The sequence below is a fragment of the Ceratotherium simum genome, chromosome 6 (assembly GCF_057802395.1).
Source record: "Ceratotherium simum simum isolate JZ-2026a chromosome 6, ASM5780239v1, whole genome shotgun sequence".
Taxonomy (NCBI): Eukaryota; Metazoa; Chordata; class Mammalia; order Perissodactyla; family Rhinocerotidae; genus Ceratotherium; species Ceratotherium simum.
The window spans coordinates 74675665-74697498 of NC_141905.1; the positions used below are offsets into that span (position 1 = coordinate 74675665).

At 47.6% G+C, this 21834-nt stretch overlaps 1 protein-coding gene across 1 annotated transcript in view; it reads right to left on the minus strand.

Annotated features, from left to right (window-relative positions):
* Positions 1–21834, minus strand: part of GFRA1 (GDNF family receptor alpha 1) — a 215196-nt gene that overhangs the window by 40445 nt on the left and 152917 nt on the right. The window lies entirely within an intron of this gene.

Consider the following 21834-nt stretch of genomic DNA (forward strand, 5'->3'; position numbering starts at 1 on the left):
GAAGGACGGGTGAGGCTCACTTTGGCCATGGTTTCGCCGTCTCGGGTGTGGTGGGCTTGTGGTTGGAGGTGGTGCCTAGAGGGTCCGCTGATCACAGTGCAGCGCCTGGGTGGTGGTACAGCTGCAGAGACGCGGAAGTGTAGAGGGGCCGCAGACACGCTGGCCTGGGGAGGAAGAGGGCTCTCTGTGGCCAGCTGGCTGTTTTTCAATCTGAAGGGGATATTGTTGGAGAAATTCTGAATGAAAGCTGGCCACCTCTGAGGTCATCTCAGCAGACAACAGCTCTGCTTCGATGTGAAGAACACAATGGACTTCAAGAGAATTTAAACACTCTGGCAACTATGGGAGACAATGGATGGCTGTCTCAGCTTTCTTCTCTTGAGCTCACTCGAGCCAGCGGCCAGCATACCCAGCGCTGTTTTTTACTTCTTTCCACTCAAGAAACTGTATTTACGCGGCATGGTTTATGACATAAACAAGCTTCCGTGAGTGGGGCAGAGCAAGGTAGGATGTGTGGAGATCATAAAGATTTGTGAAAGGCCTAGAGGAAGCCCAGATGTGTCCCTTTACTACAACTTTCACTAGAAGGGGATTAAAAAGCCTGATAAAATTATCTGAATTCACAGCACACTGCGAAGGCTGCACAGTGTTCATGCGGGATTGGTTTCTTCTTGAACCCTTGTAAACAAGGTGTGTCTGAGCCTCCATATCTGCGCTGATCTGTGCGCTCCGTATGTCGTGTGCCTGGTTCCATCTCTGTGAATCCCCGGGGCAAGGGCTGGAGCTCTGCTTTATTTTCTCTGCACAGCACCTGACACTCCTCAGAGGGGCCCTTTATAACGCTGCTCAAGCAGGGCCATGTGCTGAAGCTAAGTGGCTTGGCAAAATCCTCCAAATGAGGCTGTGCATGTGCCTGTGTGTGCGCCTGGATCTCTCCACAGTCGGAGCTGGTTGGTGTTTTCTGACTGTAATCGAACACACTGAAGGCCATAAAACCTGGCCACTTTCTGTAGCCTGGTTAAAGGATTTATTTTTCGGAGGAAATCCCTAAAGGTGGCTCAGGCTTACTCAACTAGCTCAAATGGCATCCAGCTTGGATTGAGTGTTAATTTCAGAAGAATTTTCCTGGTCATGAAAGTTAATGATCTAGGGAACTCAGCTTCTAAGTTTGCAAAGGCCAACTGTGGTTCAGGCAGCTGGGGTTCCAGTTCTGCACACAACCTGAGCAGCTCTCTGACCTGGCAGCCCTGCGCTTCTGGCCCATCCTCCGAGACAGAGGAAAGGTGGCTCTGACTCCTTGTCTCCTGTTTCTCCTCATCTCTCAAGCAGACTTTTAACTGAACAGCACCGTGATATGGATTACTGTCCTTCAGTGCGAGGCTAATGCCACCAGACTCATTTTGCTTAACAACCTCAGAATTGACTCACAATTGGACTCCAGAATGAAAGGCTAATTGAGTCAGTCTGCTGCAGAGAGCACAGCCCTGACTGAGAGGATAAAACTAGATATACTACTCTGAGCAGAACCTCGGACGGGCTGTTTTTTGAGAGAACATCACTAGAATAGATCCAGGCCCTAAGATGAACCCAGCCAGTGGATGGAAAGAGAGTTTCAAAATAATTGTGAGTACATGCAGCATTGCTAAAACACTAACATTTCCAGGATTCTTTCACATTTGACCCACCTCCCCCTGACATTTACACTTGGAGACAGGATGGTCACATTATAGGATTCAGACTTTACAGATAGAAAAACTGAAGTAAGAAGCTAGTACAGTGGCGTGCTGGAGCCAGCACATTACTGGCTGACTGGCAGATTTTCAGGAATTTTGCGAGTTGGTGAACATCACAGTGGTAGCTTGCAAGTGGCCTTGGTGGGAGTACTTATACTATGGTAATCAGCAAACACTACAAATCAGGGCTTTGTGCTGTTCTTGGAGAACCAGTTGTTTAATATTCACCGGCACAACTCTCTTTAAAAACCAGTATGATGTGCTGAATCCCACTGACAAAGTGTGTGTCGTCTTTTGGGAGTCGAGTCTCAGCCCTTCCAGGACAGGCTTCCTTTCCCATCCCCAGGTACCACTGCGCCAAATGAAATGGTGTAGTACCAATTAACCTCCAGTCTTCAGCACCTTCCACAAACAGAAAAGTCATCCCCCAAAGATTCTTCCTTCTCAACATCTTCCCTTATCAACATAGTCCTCTGGAATCTCTTAAAGCAGTGTGTGCAAATGGTTACATTTATCAACAAAAGCAGCTGAATTCTTGTCCGTTCCATTGACTGACTGATGTGTCAAGGGCCTGCAATATAATGATGAATAAGTTCCCTGTCCCTGAACTCAAATAACTCACAGTCTAGAAGCTGAGAGCAACAAGTAAAAAGATTATAATAATACAGTGGCTCGTTCTTGATAAAAGGTAAGAAAGGTTGCTAATAAAAATAATACCTAATATGAACAAAGGACTTAGTCTATGTTAGGTATGTCTTTACACACTTTATATTTTTTCCTGACAACTTTAATGAGGTAGAGACTATTATTTTATTATCCTCATTTCATAGAGGAGGAAACCATGGCTTAGCAAGTTTAGACTAGAATCAAACAGCGAGTTGGAGGAGCAGGATTTAAAACCACACATTCTGACCACACAACGTAAGCTTTTAACGCTACCCAGCTACAGAAGCTGGTTTTGGAGAGGCCGTGATATTGAGACTGAGACATGGAGGATGGATAGGATCTGTCAGGTAAAGGTGGAGGAGGGTATTTCAGGCAGAAGGAAGCAGCATATGACGAAGTAACCATACTTATCATAATCCCAAGGTAACAACAATGGAGTGTTTGTATGTGCCAGGCACTGATCTAGATGCTTGACACGTATTCACGCATTTAATTCTCACAACCTTAGTAAGTGATACTATCAGTCCCATTTTACCAATGGAAAAACTGAGGCAAAGAGAGTTTAGGTGACTCCCTCTAGGTTGTAGAGCTCTGTGGTGGGCTGGAATGTGACTCCATTCAATCCGACTCCTGAAATGGGGATTATTCACAACCACTACACTTAATACATGCATCATCCAGAAAATTATTAGTGGTTCCCTTGGGATGGCTGGACCACAGGATGCAAATGGTGAGTGATGGGAGATGGTGCTGGCAAGGTTTCAAATAGTCTGGGATGACCCAAGAGTTTGGATTGTATCCTAAAAGCAGTGGGATCCACTGAAGGATTTGAAACAGAGCAGTAACGTGATCAGATCTGCATAACAGGAAGACTCTTGGGTCTCTCAGTCGTTCAGCTAAGATTTGCTTGAGACCTACTCTGTGCCTTCACTGTTCTGGCAGCAATGGGGACAGGAAACTGGCCAAAGGTGGGAGGAGGGATGGTTACTTAGGAGACTGCAGCCAGCGGTGAACCAGAGGGAAGAACTGTGGGCTGGAAGGAGAGGAAGAAAGGAGGCTGCACTGAGAGGCAGGTATCATTAGAATGGAAGTCAAGACTGCAGAGAAGAGGCAGAATCAAGGCATGGACAACTCAGCAGACACTGGTGCCATGGTTGCGGGGGGATACAGAGGAGGACAGGTCTGCAGGGAGGATAGTGAGGTGGATTGTGGCTGTGCTGAGTTCATGGCACCGAGGGGAGCCAAGCATTAGGAAGGTTGTTAGAACCCCAGACCTTCATCTGTCCAGTCGCCAACCATGGCCTGAGCACCTGCTATCCATCCCAGCATCCCAGCACATACTTCTTCCTACCTCCCCTGGTTTAAGAATCACACTGTAACCTGTTTCAGTGGTTTCCCTGCCTGGGCTGCAGTGATCCAGACGTGAAAGCTTAAACGTCCAGGGTGGGATTAACAAAGAAATTCCACAATTGGATTTCTTCTGGAGACATGAAATCTCCATGACTACAGCGTGATGAACCTGATTGTTCTCTGAAAAAAGGGAAATGAAATGAATAGGCGCTAATGGAGAAATGTATCTCCCTCCAAAAGAGAAAATTTCCCACCCTGAAAGAGGAGGGAGACCCTGGCAAATGCCAGGCTGGCTTTAGGAAATGTGCAGAGGAGAAAAAGTGGTTTATGCAGAAAATATCATATTAAAGAGGCATGCAGCTAACTGGAAATAGAAAAACGATGATAATGATAAAATCTAGGAGAGTCTTCTCAAACAGCAGATGGTCTTTTGGCAGCGGGGGCAAAAATCACTTATCTACTTTTTCTGTAACACTTTTAGGAAAATAGTATTATGGTGAACAGGTAAGAAACATACTAGAAATGCCCAGTTTAACTCGTCCTGGATCAGCCTGATCCTTTAAAATGTTTTTTCCAGGATAAATCCCATACTTGGATACAAACTGTGTGGTTGGTGGAATTGAGCCCTGGACTACGGATTGCAAGATCTTGAATGAGGTCCAGGCTCTGACACTAATTAACCAGAGTTCCTGAATATGTTGCTTAACAACTTAAGCTCTTGGATTTCCCTTCCACTTCAGAAATACAGTCTATGGGACACTTGAAGCTACTTGGGAAAAAACACTTGTTTTCAAAGCATTATTATTACTCTTACCCATGAGTCCATTCTGCCATTACAGGTGATTTAAGGGTCAAGGTATTTGGTTTCCTTTGTGTATAGAAACCAAAATTTTTCTAGTGGATCCCCTCATCTCACATACAAGAAAGCTGAGGGCCAACGAGGGTAAGCTCCTGCTCAGAGTCACATACATGGTGGGTGGTGGCAGATGGCCTTCACTAGAAGAGGAATTGCCAACTGCCTGTAACAGCCCTGGATTTTATTTAAGTCATCAAATGTATAATCGCTCTCCTCCTGCCACCACTTGACCAGATCGTTCTTCAGAGACTTCTTCCTAATGTTCCACTGACTTAGTCTCAGCAAGTACTTTGAATGCCATGCAAGAGCACAGCAGGGGCCAGAGGATGCAGACAGAACTCTGCCTAAGAGAGTGGTGAGTCTATCAATGAATTAGGCTTCCCTACATTAGGGAGTCTTTGGGACCACACCAGTGCCCATACAGGACCACAGGACTTGACCACCCAGTGGAAACCCAGAACCTTGGGACAGGATCTCTTTATTAATCTGCTTGTGTAAGAAATCACTAGCATTTTTCTCTGAACCCAGTGTGAACATTAAGGCTTTACAGTCTTGTTTTTCAGTTTGAGCCATTTAGTTTCTGAAAGCTTTTCTCAATGGGTCAGTTAGAGAAAACAAAATATGACAGGCCTGGGGTGACACGCACCTGTTTCTAATCCCTGCCCCACCTTTTACACTCTTACACCTAAGCAAGTTATTTCACTTCTCCAATCCTGTTTCTTCACCTGGAAAATGGGGCCAATGCTATCTACAGTCACTTTAAATGGCTGCTGTGAAACCTAAATGACAGTTATATAAAGCGCCTCACCCAGAACCAGAATACACATTGCCCAATAAATTTTTCCTTCCCATCCCTTCGTCTTCTCTCTCCAATTCCTGGTCTATGCCAGCGTTAAGCCCTTGCGGCAAAAACACACGGCAAGCTCAACACAGAGAACCACATAATTTAATCTATCTTCTGCTGGTCCTTGGATTACATACTTAGAACAGCCTACATCTGTGTAACTGAAAGCAACAACTTTGACCAAAACAAATTTCAGAAGTCCGAAGCCAGGAATCCTATGGTGTTACTTAACACCTCTCAGTCATATGAGCTCATAGAATAAAGGCTTTTTAAGAAAAGCTACTTTTTCCCAGGGGTTTAGGGAAAAAAGATATTTTTTAAATGACTAAATGTCAGTAAGTTTGTTAATACTGCTAATCTCTTATGCAGAATAAAAATAATTTGAAAAACATGCTGCTAATATTAGACCCGGGATGACAAAGCAAGAGCACTGGGATGGTAATTTTCTGGTACAGTGACACAAAACAGATTTTTCTCTTTCTGTTTTTAGAAAATTACCTTAGCCCTTCTTCTCTGGCAGCCTACTGGAGAGCACATCTGGAAACCATCCTTCAGCAAATCAGAGCCTATATTAAATACATTTTGCTGGCAGTGTTTTCTTGCCTCACTGTTCCCTACTTTGTGCTGTGCGCGCTGGCTTCCTGAAGCAAAGGCCCAGCATTTGCAGGGGGCAGGCTGTGGAGCTGGGGGGCTCAGGCCGCCCCTCAGAAAACCCGGGTTCTCCCCCAGCCTGGGAGTGAGTGTGGTCACTCTGGAGCAAAGGGCCTGGGGCAGGTACACACGCCCCAGGCGCAGATGCCCAAAGCTCTGCATATCTTGTGTTCCTCAGCCCATGGGTTCCCACTCCTGGTGGGATGATTAAAGTATCAGCCAATTGATAACGCTTCTCGGCCACTTAGCCAGACCGTGGCCACATGTTGTTGGGAAGGGGCGCTACAAGGTCCAAGAAGCCTTCAAGATTTGCCTACTGCCTCTGTCTCCTGGGACAATATGGCCCCTGTGGCCAAGTAGAGATCAATGCCTGTTCCCCCCAAATCCCTGCTCAGCTTCATCCTGATACTCAGGAGGCTACAACCTGTTTAACAAAACCCCCCGCCCCCCACTCGCCCTGGGGAGGCCCTGGTCACAGCTGCTCCTGGCCCAGCACAGGAGTCACAGGATGGTCACTGCCCTCTGAGCCTGACCCACAGGGCTGTGAAAAAGCCTCCTCTACGGAGGAAGGGATGCAGGGAACGCAGGCGGAAGCACACATCATTTTGGTCCACGTGTCCTGCTCGTGGTGTCTGTCCAGGGTGAGAGTTTGTGAAAGCAGGCTGCAGGGCAGAGATGTGATGCTTCCTCAGCTTTTCTGATCACATCACACTGCAGCAGCCCCCAGAGGGAAGTCCGGGTCAGCATCTGATCAGTCTCGGCATCCCTCACGAAGCCACCTTGCATGAACACTGACAGCTGTCAATCAACATCCAGGGAGCGGCTGACAGGGCTTGACAGCTAATCTCTACGTGGCAAATTTGAAAAGTTATGGTAGTTGGCAAGAGAATCCATTCCAACCTAGAAGGGGCTCTCGACAGCCTCCGTTCGGATGCCCCAGAGCTGCCCTTGGGCCCGGACTCCTCCCTCCACCCCCTCAGCCAGTTTCTCCAACGCACACACTGATGGCAGCAGTATAAGCAGACTGTAAGGAGTAACGGGAGCACGGGGACAGTGCAGACAGCCCCACGCTGCACTGCCGAATCAATCAAGTTGTTCCGTGTCATCCATGCTACAACACGTCCATTAGTGCAGAAAACCTAGCTTTGGCAATACTTGTTTTTATGGGAAGAATTGAGAGAGAAAAGAGGTTTTCTCAATGTTGAAATTATCATAAATCTCTCAGATATCCAATAGCTATCTGCTGGGATAATGGCAGGCAATAAATACGCTAAAACTCGTTAGGAGTAAATCTTATCCAACAAGTCTTTTCTATATCGGCAGGCAAACTTTAGAAATCAGTGCTGTGCCTTTTGGCCACACAGACATCTAGATGTTCGACTAGTCTTTCACCAGTAGAACTACACCTTAAAACTCCAGACCAACATGGTGTAAATTTACTTCATGTAGAATGCTGCAGGCACCTCCATCTTCAGGAGTGAATTCCAGAAGTTGCCTCACACTTATCCTGGAACCTAAGAAGCTCCTAGTCACTTGCTCAGGAACTCTGGGCAGCAAAGGTCACCCACTAGGGTTCACTTAATTACTTATGCCCACTCTTGCTTCAGAAAGAATTTTGAGATGCATTCGGACGTAGCTTCAATGCAATAGAATAACGTAAAAATTTGTGAGGGAATTGGGGGCTGTAGAAAGATAAGCTAGAGGCAGTGGTGCAGCACACATAGAGGTGAAAGCTGCATATTCGGCTCCGTGCTTTCTAGCAACCACTGGGAAGAGGAGGGAAGTAACTAGTGCCACAATTCATGATATAACAAAAATTAAAAACAAGATAGATGCTTGGAAGAAAGACGACTTGTAGGTAGAATAATGCCCCCCCAAAGATGTCTACGCTCTAATCCCCAGAACCTGAGGATATGTTTCATGACATGGTAAAAGGGCCCTTGCAGATGTGATTAAGGCTGTGGACCCTGAAGTGGGGAGATTATTCTGGATTACTGAGGTGGGCCCAATGTAATCACAAGCATCCTTAAAAGTGGAAGAGGGAGGCAGATGAGGAAGTCAAAGTGACACGATGTGAGAAAGACTAGACTGGACTTGCCTTTGCTGATTTTAAAGATGGAGAGAGGGGCCACGAGCCAAGAAATGAGAGTGAAAAGGCAAGAAAATGGATTCACCCCTAGAGCCTCCAGAAGGAACTCAGTCCTACGGACACCTTGATTTCACCCAGTGAGATCTGCATAGGACTTCTGACCTCCAGAACTGGAAGAAAACAAATTTGTGTTGTTGAAAGCCATCACGTTTGTGGTAATTTGTTATAGCAGCAACAGAAAATTAAAACACTACTAAAAAGCACTATATAGTAGGGGTTTTGAATATAGAATTTGAAAATGGTCCAGGACTTTAATTTCAATTCAACCACTTACTAACCATGACATTTTGGGCAAGAATCTTAAATTCTCTGAAGCTTAATTTACTCCAGTTGAATGACAGCAAGTCCTTCAAAGCATTACTGGAGAATTAGCTGTAGCCGGCACCTAGCACCTGTTTATGACTGGAATCCTAGATGAGGACAGGACTTATCAGCACTGGTGTCTTCTGTTCTGCTCTGGACCAGCCCAGAAGGTCCACTCTGACCTTGAGACCTCCATGAAGCCCTAGGGTAGAGAGGACCACACTGATATTTAGAATTCATCTGCTAATAACTTGACATATGAAACTTTTCTTTTTTTTTCTTTTTTTGAGGAAGATTGGGCGCTGAGCTAACATCTGTGGCCAATCTTCCTCCTTTTTTCTCCCCAAAGCCCCAGTAGATAGTTGTATATCATAGCTGTACATCCTTCTAGTTGCTCTACGTAGGACGCTGCCTCAGCATGGCTTGATGAGCGGTGAATAGGTCCCAACCCAGGATCCAAACTGGCAAACCCTGGGCCGCCGAAGCGGAGGGCGAGCACTTAACCACTATGCCACCAGGCTGGCCCCCAATATATGAAACTCTTTATCCTGAGGTCACTAATCCACCTGTTCAAGGTCTGGATGTGCTCGATAAACTCACCATTAACATCAGGCTTATTCCTACCATTAAGACCAAGGAGACATTTCTCCCATGAGCCCTCCACATCTTCAAGTAGAGAAATGTGTTTTATAGGCCAATAGAATCACACGCAAGGAAATAGGTCAATTCTACGCGTCACTACACTGGTCCCCATATGCTGCCCTCTGTTGGCTTGGCTGGCATCAGGCCTGTGTAAATTTAAGGAGGTGCTGTCTGCACCCTAACAAGTGTCACATCATGTTTATAGCCAGAGAAACTGAACTCTAATTACTTTAGAGAAACAGATAAATTCTAGAAATTATCCCAAATGCTGCCTGGCTTCCTTCAGTCAAATTCTCCCTTCCTTTGCTTCTTTGGGGGTTCCCAAAAGATGAAAAATTAAAATTACACAGGCTCGCTTGACTTTAATTTTATTTATTTATTTTTTTCCCCCAAAGCCCCAGTAGATAGCCGTATGTCATAGCTGCACGTCCTTCTAGTTGCTGTATGTGGGACGCGGCCTCAGCATGGCTGGAGAAGCAGTGCGTCGGTGCATGCCCAGGATCCGAACCCGGGCCGCCAGCAGCGGAGCGCGCCCACTTAACCGCCAAGCCATGGGGCTGGCCCTATCTTGACTTTAAAAATTTGCAAAACTCCTCCCCTTGCCCCCACCCCCAAAGGACAGGCACTAAATATCTTGTGGTACCTGAACCCCAAGCTCCAAGGCCTGCTCAAGGGAATGTTAATTTACCTTCCTCTCATTAAAGGAGCCTAGTTTCTGTGTGCCCTGGGGGGCAGTGGGGAAGGGGCAAGGCCAATGGATGTCTGAACGGCTAACAGCCTACACTTGCACAAACAGACCTTAAGCAGAAACATATGAAAATAAGATCCCCTATTAATCTTTAATAGGGTTGCAGACTTCCTAAGGAAAATTATGTTCAATAGTAAATATACGCTAGGTCATTCTTCTTCCAGGCAAGTTGTTTTAAGGTCAACAGAGACTTTAGCTCAGCAAACAACTAGTCCCTAATATCTTCCTTCCTAGATGCGGCATTGCTCAGGAGACGGGGAACTGTGGTGTTAGATGTCAACAGAATAAATCACTTACTCCACTGCCATCAGATGATAATTCTCCCTTTTTTCAGAAAATTCATAACTCTTCTTAGTAATCCACTCTTACGTTCAACATCCTCTCGTCAGCAGCACAAACCTCCTCCCCTCTGCTTAGCCCCATTTTACCTAAAGCTCTCAGCTGAATTTAAAACTACATTCCTCCCTTTTTTTCTTCAGGGAGAGGAGCTGATTTCCATGCTCCACATAAGCCATTTTCTAATAAACTGTCCCCTCAACCACTCCACCCAACCAGGTGATCTTAAGGCTTATTTGACCCATTCACAGTGACTGCAAGGGGCTCCTCTGAACCGTCCCACCAACTCTCCTCACAGGCTCTGAGCCCCAAGCAGGGCACCAGCTTCCGCCTTCCTGCTCACACCTCCTCTCCATCACTCTCTACTTTTGCCTGTACTTTGTTGATAGTCTTGCCTCCACCATGAGAAGGTGAGCACCTAGGATTATGCCCAGCACAAAGTAGATGTTCAGTAAATATTTGTTGAATGAATGAGTGAATCGATGAATCAATGAACTCAAGTGCCATATACTATGGCTCCTATCACCTACAGATCAATACTCATCACAGACATCTTGGTGTTACAGTGTTGGCACAGGTGAGGAGAAACAGCAGCCCACGTCTAATTGTTTCAGACAGTGCACTAACAACAAGTACATTTATTTAAAGTCAGTCACTGTGCCCAATGCTTCACAGGCCTGTGTCATTTAACACCCAATAACCTGACCAACCAGGTTAGCCTTATTTTACAGTAGAGGACACTGGGGTCCAGATAGGTGAACCTCCAGCCAAAGTCATGGAGCTGGTAAGAGTTAGAGCCAGATTTTGAAAAGAAGACCACAGATTTTCAAGCTCACACTCACCCCCATAGCACTTAAATAAGAATTAATGGTCCATCTTTTAATTTTAGTTCTTGGACTTTTGCCGCCATTTTGATGTGAGTTGTGTGCTCGAGAAGCCAAAATCTGATTTAGGTGGATATAAGTGATCTTTACTAGGCCCAATAAAGTGTAATGACAGAATTAGTGGGCATTATTTTTATTTAATAGTGCTTGCAGTTTAAAAACATAAAAGAATAATATCTGTTGTTACTGTTCAGTAGGGCTCAAATGAAATCCCACAACACAACTGTGTGGAGAAGTTATCTTGGCCCAGGCCTTCCCTCACTGAGCACCCCAACTCCCCAGGCTGTCTGTACAGTCACCCCCAGAGGACACCAGAGAAGTCAGGAAGCAGCGAGTGCAAAAAGTGGGGCTCCCCAGGCCCACAGGGAGAAGCCAGCAGCCCCCTAACCAGCCCTTTCCTGACTGCGGGGACCACTCTTGATACTGGAGACAGGAGGCACCTGCCAGGTCTGGCCTGGCCAGGACCACCTCCTTGGATGCCTCTCCCAGAAGAGCAAACACATGTGTGGAACCTTCCCAGAGCTGGCGGGTGCTGGGCCTAGTGGGAAAGGGCTTGAGCCCTGAGGTCAGGCCACAGGTTCCAATCCTAACTACCCCTGCTGCTGGGTTTCATCTCTGCATCTCTCCATGTATAAAACACAGGCACTAAGAGTACCCCCTCCACAGGGCTTTGGGAGGATTAAGGCCTAGAATGCAGTGTCTGGCACAGAAGTCAGTGCTCAATAAAGGGCTGGATATGAATGGGCTGTTACTACTACTCGAGGTGCTTTCAACCGGATCTCTCTCTCTAGTCACAGGCCCACGAGGCAGGTAATGGGGCAGGTGTTGCTCCTCCTTCACATGAAGGTACAGGTATAGAGAAATCAAGTGGATTCTCCAGGATCCTCAGCCAGGGAGGGCCAGAGTCGACATGGGAACACAACATCAGCTGGCTTCTGGAGGCACCTGAGGCCAGCACACCCTGCCTCCACATGGACAAGGAACACAGCCTGGCTCCCTCAAGAGGGTGCTCTCCCATGTGGGTTAGACTAGAGGCTTGTGAACAGGCAGTATTCGGTGGCGTCTCATACACCCAGAAAACACCCATTCCCGCATGCTCTGAGCCCAGAGACGCTGGGGAGCAGCCTAGAGAGAGCCCTTGGCCTGAGGCTTCTGGGGTGGACTCACAGAGGTGCCTCAGCATCCGTGGAACCAGGACAGAGTGCACACCTTCAGCTTTGGAGCCCAGCGACTGGCACAGTGCCTGGCACAGACTGCACAGGGATTCAACAAAGGCACCAACCTTCCAAAGACCACGGTCACTAAGCACGTACAATGCAAGATGCTGTGTGTGAGGTGGTGGCCGTGGTGGGACAGGGACAAAGATGAAAGAGATACAGTCCCTTTGGGATACTGCATCCAACCTCCCACCACCTGCATCCACCACCTTTCCTCTCCTATGACCAGCAACGAGAGAGGGGTGAGACAGCACTATATTTTTAGTTGTACAGGTCAAGGTTCATGCCTGTACATGAACCTCACGGAATCATAGCATTTTGAATCCCAAAGATACGTGGGTGTTTGAGTAATCTGCATCATAGCTCTACCACAGGCACAGTCCACCCCCAGCTCCCTCCCGACAATCAAAGATGATTCCACTTGGAAAAAGGGCCAAGAGGAGCAGAGTAAAGCATGTCAGCTTTCCTTATTTGAATAGCTCAGGTCAAAGACTGCTCCGAAGGTCATTTTGGAAGGAGGATTCCTTTTCAAATAATTGCCTTAAAACTTTCTGTTTTGCTTTGCATTTTTCAGGCATAACGTAGCCAAATGAATTCCAATCTCAGGCCACGCTCAGCCTATGGACAACAGACTTCTCCTACCTCTGTGCAGTGAGGGCAAGGTCCCGCCTTGTAGTGGGGCCTGCTCAGGCAGTAACTAAATAGATGTACATTAGCCATGTCTCAGGATCCTCGTTCCTGAGGAGCTATCACCCAGGCTGGCATTAGAGACTTCACAGTGGATCCCCACAGCCTTCCTGACCTTAGCACAGCACAGAAACTTGCACAACATAAACTTTCCAAATGTGGTCTCCTCCCACCTCTCACTGGGCTGACAGCCCATTCCCCAGCCATAGCCGTTCTGCCTCTCTCCTAGGTCCCCTCCTAAGTTTCTGGCTGCCTACTCCTCATCCTCAACTTTGCAGAACCCTTTGAGAGCAGGGTGAAGCCCAACAGCCTAGGTCACCTGGTCAACATTCCTTAAGGCAGTGGCTCTCCAAGTGTGGACTCCAGACCAGCAGCAGCATCACTGGGAATGCTCTAGAAATGCAAATTATCAAGCCCCACCCCACACCTCAGGAATCAGAAACTGATCCTGATGTGATGTAGGTAAGCTAAAAATGGAGAACCACTGGCCCAGAGGAATGGCGTTTGGGAGAAGTCCCTGAGTGCACCTCTCTCAGGTGTGCACGGACACTCTGTGCTGACAGCTCACTGGTCTCTGACCCTCTGGGCCCTGCAGAGCACCTGGCACTCCAGTCCTGCTGAACTAGTGAATGAACTGGCCACCAGCCAATACCCTGAGCAAAAAGCAAACTTTTTCAAACCACATACCTTATTTGTAACTAAAAATGTTTCAACATGAATTTTTGAACCTGGAACATGGAAGAAGTTATTCCCATTTGCTTTTGTCTATTTATTTCCACAGAAAGATTTTCTAGCAGGACAGTGTCAAGATCCTTTGCTGGAGTGAATATTCTTGGACAGATGGCATTCTCTCTCCGCAGACCCCCATCCTAAAAAGTTCAAAGCTGCTGGATAAAGCCAGCTAACTCTCCAATAGGAATTCCAACTGCTGAGTGCTCACAAGGAATCTCGAACTTCTAGCTCCCTGGCATTTCCAGTTCTAAGGGTTATCCCAGACCCCACGTCGTTATAATCCTTTAGCTATTGCCATGGCAAATGATCACAGAGCGGCAAGAGCAGGGAGGAGCTGCCCCAGAGATGGCCCGCAGCAAGGTCCACCATCTCATCCAGCATTTCAAGGAGCAGAGGCTTACCTGCGACACTCTCCCTAAACCGCTACTGAAGAGAAAAGCACCCCTGAGTCTTTCTGGACACAGAAGGTTTTGACACATCAGCCTAGAGTTCTGTCTGACTGAGCTGAAAACAACATTGAAACTCTCTGGTGTGCTAGAAGAGAGAAGGCAGGTGCTGTCTGTCGGGAGGGCATCTCTCAAAGCAAGAAACCAACCTGGGCCAGGCTCACCAGCCTGCCACACAGGCCCAGAGTGACAGCTGACAGGAAGCTCGGCAGTTCTCCAGCTACCAGGACTCATTTCCACCCAGAAGGACTCCAGCAGCCGGCTCCCACATACGTCCCCTAGTCTCACCATCCTGACCTGCTGAGCTGAATGGGTTGGGTACAAGGCAGGTGCACACACCCAGACTATTAGTTCAATGACACTAGTTTGGGAACCTTTGTGCACACACACATCTTTGAGCTCAAGATTATTCTGGTCTTTCTAGTGCAATGGTTTTCAAAGCGAGGTCTGGAAACCCTGGCAATCTCAGAGAACCTTTTAGAGTCCATGAGGTCAAAACGGTTTTCCTAGCCATACTAGGTTCTCATTTATCTTCCTTACTCTCATGCTCTCTCGAGAGTCCTAGTGGAGTTTTTCCAGAGGCCACATGATGTGGGATACTGCAACAGACTGAATGTCAAAGCAGATACGTATAAGAATCCAAGAGTCTTCCAGTCAGACACTAGATTTGGAAAAGAGTAAAACAATGCCACACTTCTCCCTAAATTTTTTTGTTTTGGAAAATATAGTGATTTTTCAGAAAAATATGTTCTGTTATTATGGTAACAGGTAATGGGCTTCTTGGTGTTATTTTTAAATGAAGTAACAAATACGTAAACATTTCTTCAGCTTTGATTCCCAATATGGTAAGTACCAATAGATTTAACCCACATTAACAAAAGCCCTTTGGGATCCTCAGTAATTTTTGAGTGTAAAGAGTCCTGAAATGAAAAAGTTTGAAAACCACTGTTTTAACAAGAAGTGAAATATGTTTGGTGAGGGGCACTTAAGCCCTATCTTGACAAGATCCAAAGGTTTCCTATTTAAAATTTTTGTTTTAAAATGAATAAATAAAAAAGTGAAAACAAAGTCATCCCCAGTACCCAATGCCACACACCCTGAGTGTCTTAGGAAAATTATGTGGGTGGTTGCAAGACACCCTCTGTGCAGAAGCAGACAGAGCAGCATACAGCACCCAGGCTCTGCAGCCCACAGACCCTCCAGGCTTTTGTTCCAGGGGCACCACTTGGGCGCCTCCAGAAACTGATCACGATCGCACCTCCTCATCCATAACGTGGGGAGGATCACGACAGCCCCCGCTTTCTGGGTTGTGGTGAAGTGCTCAGCACAATGCCTGGCACACAGTAAATGTCAAATAAATGTTGCTCTCCTCGTCATCACCCTCATCACCATCACCATCATCCACACATTCCTGCAACGATGTCCCAGATCTGCAGATTCGGGGCTCCTGAGTCCTGTACAACGAGCCACTCTGCCCCCGGTTGTGGCTTGCTTCCTAACAGGCTGATCGCATGATTCACAGCACAGAACCACCCAGAGGAGAGGAAGGTTCAGACTCAGCCGCACTGAGTCAGTGACTGCCCTTTACTAGATGGCGCGCATCACTGACTCAGACAGAAGCACCTCTAAGAACCCTTGATTCACGGTTACTTTGGGTCACTGAAGCAGCACCCAGGAGGCTGCCAGGGGTCCCCCCACTGCCTATTCAGTTTAAACAATCGTGAATCTACCACTCCAGGCCCAACAATCTCGTGGCCAGCTCTGTGCACGTCTTACTGTGTCTCTTTGTGTGTCGATAATTGTCTATTCTGGACTGGAATGTTCTTGAGATGACACATACTCCAAACACCTCTGGACTTTGTCTACCCCCGCCTCTGCCCCCCCAGTTTTCCCTAATAGTACAAAACTGAAAAGATGGTGATGTATAAATCTTAGCAACACGGCCTCACATAATGGTGTTGGCATTTCCACATGCAGCTTAGTGCTGTGGGTGTGTGCAAGTGTAAAGCAGCCCCTCCACCCACAAATCCTAGTTTAAAGGTCTCTGTCTGCTGTTGGGGGAGGGGAAATGTTACATTTGGAATCTTAAGCTTTCTCTGTCCTCTATGATAAACACTTGTGGAAAGAGTAAGGGAGAAAGAGAGACATATTTATTGAGTGGTTTCTGTGGTAGGTGGCAGGCACTGCGTTGATGTATCTGCAGAGACATCTCATTTAATCCTCACAGCTGCCCTGTGAAGATGGAGTCATTCCCTCCATTTATCGATGCGAAATTGAGACCTCGAGCTGCTCACATCCTAGACCTAGCAGAACGAGGATACGAGCCCAGGCCAACCTCACTCACAAACACACTGACAGCAACTGAGGAAGGAAAAAAAAGTCCCAACTCCTTCTTAGTGTAGTATTTTTCACATTGATGGTTCTTTAAATTCTTGTTTTTCTTGGATGCAAAATTTTCTGCATAATTAATTGCTTTGGAAATTACAGAGCAATTTCCCATTCACTGAGTTGGAAATGCCCCATAGAAATGTAAATGCCAACGTGACTGCAGGATACCTAACTGGGGGTAGCGGCTGCGTGGGGCTCTGGGGTCTCCTTGAGTGGAGCAGGACTCCAAGCCTGGCTGTGAGACTCGGGTGTGAATTACACACGACAGTCACCAGGTGACGGAGGGGGCAGATTTCCCACCCCAAAATGAGACTGCTCCGCATCACAGGCTATGGGTGCTTATGTCAACTGCAAATCGTGCATGACCAAAAGAAGAAGTCTTGTCTCCTGTGGGGGGCCAGCACAGGGAGGTAACAGCCTCAGCTTATGGGACCAGCATGAGATGCCCTTGGACCCCTCAGGCTATTCGTCTGGATGAGGGGGCAGCTCCCTAGGAATACTGGGGTTTCTTGTTTCCCCATTCTTTTGACCCCACTCCTTGCTCAGTGGATAAAACACATTTGAAAAAAGAGCTGTATGAAATGGAAACATCCCCTGCCCTTGGAATTAGAAAAAAAAGAGATCACAAAATCTATCTGGTTGGGTTTAGCTCTGGCTTGAAGGGGAAGCGTTTGCCTGTGAAGTGCAACGGCTATGTGAACGGCTGATGGGCAGGGCAGAAGGGTCCCCTTTGAAGAGGAACAAGCTTCAGGGAGTGGCAGAGGACATCAATTGGGGTCTCTCTGAGCTGCCTGCAGTCTTAGACAAGGTGGTCTGAAGTCTAGGGTCCCAGAGATCCCCGTCAAGTCCCCGACCCACCCCCACTTCAGCACTTCTGGAAATTATCCCAGGTCTGTCACCCAACACACCTTTTACCAGCGCTGCACTCAAGATGCAATCCACCAGATGGAGGTTTTCCTATGATTAATGGAATGGCCACAGGGCAGGGAGAAGGTAGGAAGGCAAACACCTGGATGACTCCAACCTGGTGACACAACCATGGATTATTTAAGTTGGTTGTCACTCTGTAACAGCAAAGAATTCATCTCGGGTGAAGATACACAGCCAGGTCCCTGATATCTGCTGCCTTGGAGTAGGTGAGGGTCGAAGACTCTGAACTCTAGTGACAGTTCAGCAGGGAGTTACGGAGTCCACCCTGGTGAGTGGGAGCTCCTGGGAGACAGGCACATGACTTACATATCTGGGACCCCTGAGGTCAAGTAGACTTTGCTCAATAAACGTGCCCTGAGTGAATGATTGAGTTAATAAGAACAATAAAAAATCCAGTGTGGTCTGTGAGGATTTTTTTCTTATTTGTAGAAACGACTCTTGCAATCAGTAAGCTGTCATATAGAAACCACTCTGTAATAAGCAATGAGTGCTCAAAAGGAAATTAGATAAAGTAAGAACTTAATGAGCATGTATTACCAGAGTAGCTTTTTTAAAATTTTTTTAAATGATGCTAAGAGGCTCTGATGGACATTATGTCCTAACTCTCTGTGAAAACGGTCTTTAAAACTGATGCCGTTGTAGTCACTGAGCCGTAAAGAGCATCTGGATTCAGAGGCTGGCCGGGGTTATCATTCTGCCTGTCTGGAACTAGTAAGGTAGTAAGGCTGAACAGTGTAAGAACATTGTATTCTCGTCATGAAAGCCAAGCATTTGGAAATAGTGACAGAAACCAGGTTTCAGAGTTAGCAAGACCAGGTTGATTCCAACTCCTCCACGTAGGAGCTGGGCAACTCCACTGGTCGTCCCCTTGTGGGGCAGCTGGCTGATTAGAGACCACATTTGAGAGGTGTGTGGCCCAGTGCTGCTCATCATCAAAACCCAGTAAACGGGCTGTTGTTTTACCTCCCAGGCTTTCCTCAAACCCATAGCCCCATGCCTCCATCTGTTACCCCCACAGCTGCTCTCCTGCATGCCGCTCATCGTCCCAGGTCAGCTCAGATGGCCGCTTCTCCAGGAAGCCTTGCTGACCTGCCAGGCTGGGCTGGCCGTTCTCACCTCTGCTCTCCCGTAGCGCTTCTTGCCTTCCTGACCACAGACTAGCACAGCAGGCTGCAGTGATTGTATGTTGCCTGCCTTCCTCTCTGCACTATAGGTGAGAAGCCAAGTCTTCACTCCTGGCACAGTAACTACAGGATAGATGGATGGATGGATAGATGGATAGGTAAGTGGATGGACAGATAGATGGGTGGACAGATGGATGGATAGATGGACTAATAGACGAACAGATGGATGGATAGATGGATGGATGGATGGATGGATGGGAAGATGGATGGATGGATGAACAGATGTATGTACGTATGGATGGATGGATAGACAGACGGATGGATGGACGAACAGATGGATGGGTGGATGGACGCATGTTTTAAATTTATTCATTCATTTACTCATTCAGCAAATATTTAGCAAGCAAGAATACTGTCTAGGTATAGTTTTAGGCACTTGGGATATATACCAGATAGAGAACCTTGACTGTGGATCTTATATTCTAGTGAAGAAAGAAGGAAACAATAATCAAAACAAATAAGTCAGGGGCCAGCCCCGTGGCTTAGCGGTTAAGTGCTCGCATTCCGCTGCTGGCGGCCCGGGTTCGGATCCTGGGCACGCACCGACGCACTGCTTCTCTTGCCATGCTGAGGCCGCGTCCCACGTACAGCAACTAGAAGGATGTGCAGCTATGACATACAGCTATCTACTGGGGCTTTGGGGAAAAAAAAAAAAGGAGGAGGATTGGCAATAGATGTTAGCTCAGAGCCGGTCTTCCTCAGCAAAAAGAGGAGGATTAGCACGGATGTTAGTTCAGGGCTGATCTTCCTCGTTAAAAAAACAAAACAAAACAAAAAAACAAATAAGTCAATTACATAGCGTGTTAGAAGGTGATAAGTGTTCTGGAAAAAAAAATGAGAGCAGGATAGGGGGATTGGGAATGTGCAGGGACTTGCAGTATTAAATAGGTTGGCCAGTGTAAGCCTCATTAAGATGAGATTTAAGCAGATTAGGGGTGAGGGAGTTTGCCTGGGAGCATCCGAGGAAAGAGAGGTCCTGGCAGAGAGAACAGCTAAAGTAAAGACCTAGGGGTGGGACATGCCTGGTCATTTGAGGACCAGCAAGGAGACTAGTGTGACTGAAGCAGAGGGAGCAGAGGCAGGACAGTCAGAGAAAAGCCAGATGGGTAAGGGGCAGGAGGACAGTCCATGTGGGGCTTTGGGGCCATTGAAAGGACCATGCCTTTGACCCCAAGTGCCTGGCTATATGAGCCTTCCATCTCCACATGGACATCCTTGTGCACTGTGGATCCAGTCTTGTTTTTCTGAGCCCAGTGCTCCTTCCTTGCCTTCTGGTAGTCAACTCAGCTGACCCTGGCTTCAAATGGGCCATAGTATACTTTCCCTCTGGCCTCAGTGGCTGGTCCAAGGATGGGTACATACTCTAAGCAAGGCAATCAAAGTTCTCACCTGGGATTTTTTTAAACAGGTTTTGGGGGGTGGGGGCGTTAGGGTCTCTAGCTCTGTGATCATGAGGTGATAGGATATATGTGTGGAGCTGCTGGTGGCCGCACTCACTGAGAAATAGTACAAGAGAAGGAAGCAGACAAGCAGAGGGTAACAGAGAGGTCAAAATGTAGCTCATGGGGGCACTGAGCCCTCAGTCCTGGCTGTGTCCAACTGTGCTTCTCCCCAAGTCCTATGAGTTAATGCAACCCCACTCTTTAGGCCTAGCAAGCTTAAAGTAGATTTCTAGCGTGGATCAAAAGAGTCCTGATGAACACGCTACCCAAATGCAGCATGGCCAAAACAATTCATGATCTTCTTGCCCTGCCTCCAACCCAAGAGACAGGTCTGCCCTCTTTCCTTTGCTCCTCATCCTGGCTACTAACTCCATCACTGCCCCGTCACCAGGCTGTAGAGGCCCATATTATCCTCTGTTTATGCTGGGTGTTCAATAAATCATCAAGTTCTCCCCTCCACGGCGCCTATCAAGCTTCCCAATTTCTCACCTGTTCTCCTGGCCACCTCTCATTTGGTCCACTGCAAGAACCTCTTACCTGGCCTCCCAGCCTCGCTCCACTCCAATCCTCCCTCTACATGGCCACCTGAGAGCTCTTCGAGGCCCAGCTGATCATGTCTCTCTTCCCTCGTATCTTTGGCAGATAAAACCCAGCACTTAAACATGGCACTGGGGGCCTCCAATGTCTTGTCTTTATACCACACTGATTTTTCTCCCTCTGCCTCCAGGACAATCCCCAAGCCCCTACCTCCCACCCATTACTGCGTCCTCCCAAAACTGAGCTGCTTTCCTTCTGCTTGACTTTCCCTTCCTCTCAGCCACTGAGACCCGGGCTGAATACGGCTCTGAGACCCTCCGCTATGACACCTCCTCCCCCAAAGAAATATGGGGCTCCTTCTTTGGGCTTCCTGGGCAGACTCAGTTCCGTTCCTTTTCCATCCACATTCACACTCAAAGACAGTAAAAGACAGTTCTGGTGCCAAGACTCCCTCTGTCCGCATGGATCTAATATCTGATAGAATGTGCAAATGTAAAGAAAAGGAGTCTCTGATTCTTTCTGTCTCAAGGCCAAGAACAGCAAAATGATTTTGGTGAGTACAAGGGCAGGTGAGGAAAGGGGTGAGGAAAATGAGGCAGGGACTCTGAGCCTGGGCAGGCGCGGGGAAGGGGCTGGCTGGAGAGAGGGAGGCTGCAGAGTAAATCTGGACAGGCGTTTTTTAGTGACAGGCTCCAGCAGAAATAGACAAATGGCTTCACACCCGCCTCTGCCAAAGGAGAGATAGAGAAAGAGATATGAGGCAACAAGATGGAGCAAGTTGTAGTGGGCTCCCGCCTGATTCACAGCTAAGGTTACCCCCGCGAGCCAGGGACAATGGCAAGTGCTGACACAGCTCAGCTGGTGCTGAACGGCCACAGTCTGGACGCACAGGCTAGGGGTGGAGGCCGGGGAGACACAACAAGAACCACGCTCCTCCCCGCCTGCTGGAGTCAAAGACGAAGAGGGGGCAGCAGATGTAGGAGGACATCCTTGCTCTTCTCTCAGGATTTTGATGCATCCGCTACTCATATGCAGGAGTCTCCCCACATGAGTCCAGGGGGCCTCCAGGGCACCGACCGAGTGGCAGGCAGCTCATGCAGGTGCGGTGC